This window comes from Odontomachus brunneus, unplaced genomic scaffold (assembly GCF_010583005.1).
Source record: "Odontomachus brunneus isolate Ranch 3 - 2012 unplaced genomic scaffold, Obru_v1 Obru_scaffold_120, whole genome shotgun sequence".
Classification (NCBI taxonomy): Eukaryota; Metazoa; Arthropoda; class Insecta; order Hymenoptera; family Formicidae; genus Odontomachus; species Odontomachus brunneus.
Window position 1 is genome coordinate 1,083,437 of NW_022639570.1, and position 1,389 is coordinate 1,084,825.

Sequence of the window (1,389 nt, forward strand, 5' to 3'; positions counted from 1 at the left end):
CTCCTCTGCCTTTTAGGGCCATGCGTGGGGTCCCCCATCTCCTCCCTTTCTCGCTCCCTCTCCTCCTTTTCGGACATGACGCCCGAACAAAAGGAGGAGAGGGCTTGCCACCTCTCCTCACAGCCGACGATAGCGCGGACTACCGCCGGCAGTGAGAGATCTCCCCCTATTTCCGCCCTCAGCACACGGCGTTGGCCCGCCCATGCGGGACAGTCCCGCAGGGTATGAGCCGCCGTGTCCGGGGCGGAGTTGCAGGCGCGGCACCGTGCCGCGTCTTCACGCCCTATCTTGTGCAGGTACTCACCGAAACATCCATGTCCGGTGAGTACCTGCGTCATCCAGAAGGTGAGACCCCTGCAACTATCCAGCCAGCCATCAAAGACTGGCCGGATAGCCCTGACGGTCTCGTTTTCCGACTCCGCCAAGTGGCGTTGCCACTTGATGAGAAAAGACCGCCAGGCCTGGTGCTTCATCATCCCGACCGCCCTGTCTCTCACGCGTGATGCCCCGACACGGACCCCCCGGCGGATGTCGCGTGTACGACGATATGTCTCGTCGTACATCTCCGCCAGGAGATCAAACGGGGGCACCCCCGCGAGGAGATGCGCCGACTCCGCCGAAGTGGTCTTATAAGCTCGCGCCACCCTCTGGGCAATGTGTCTCCCCATTTGCAGAAGAGTTCTTCTGTTATGGGGAGACGCCCGGAGGTCGCGAGCCCAGACCGGGGCCCCATACAGGGCCATCGATCTGACCACTCCGACATAGAGTCGGCGGGACACATCCCTTGGCCCCCCGTTATTCGGCAGCAGCCGGCCAAGGGCCAGTGCTGCTCCCTTTATACGGGGGGCCAGGCGATCAAAATGATCTTTGAAGCACCAGGTGCTGTCCAGGACGAGACCCAGATACTTCATCCGAGTCCCGATCCTGATGGACGTCTCACCTATTCTGAGTTGGGTCATCAGGCGGGGCACCCGCCGCCGAGGCGCGTGAAACCACAGCGCCTCGGTTTTCGAGAGCTCCACCCTCAGACCCAGGGCGTTGATACGCGACACGAGGTGCCGCGCGCCCACCTCGGCTCGAGCGTGTGCTCGAACCCAGTCCGTCCCCGTGGCGAGCAGAAGTGTGTCATCCGCGTAACACACAACGCTCACACACGGGGGCATGACGGCCTGCAGGACCGCATTATAGCCGATGTTCCACAGCAGCGGGCCCAAAACAGACCCCTGTGGAACACCGGCCGAGACCCTCCGTCGGTGTAGGCCTTCTTTGCCTGGGCATAAGACCCACCTGTCCCTCAGGTAGTCGCCAATGATCCGGCGGAGATAAGGAGGCACCTCGTGTGCTCGAAGTGCCTCCCTTATCTTCTCCCACGGTAGAGTGTTGAAGGCA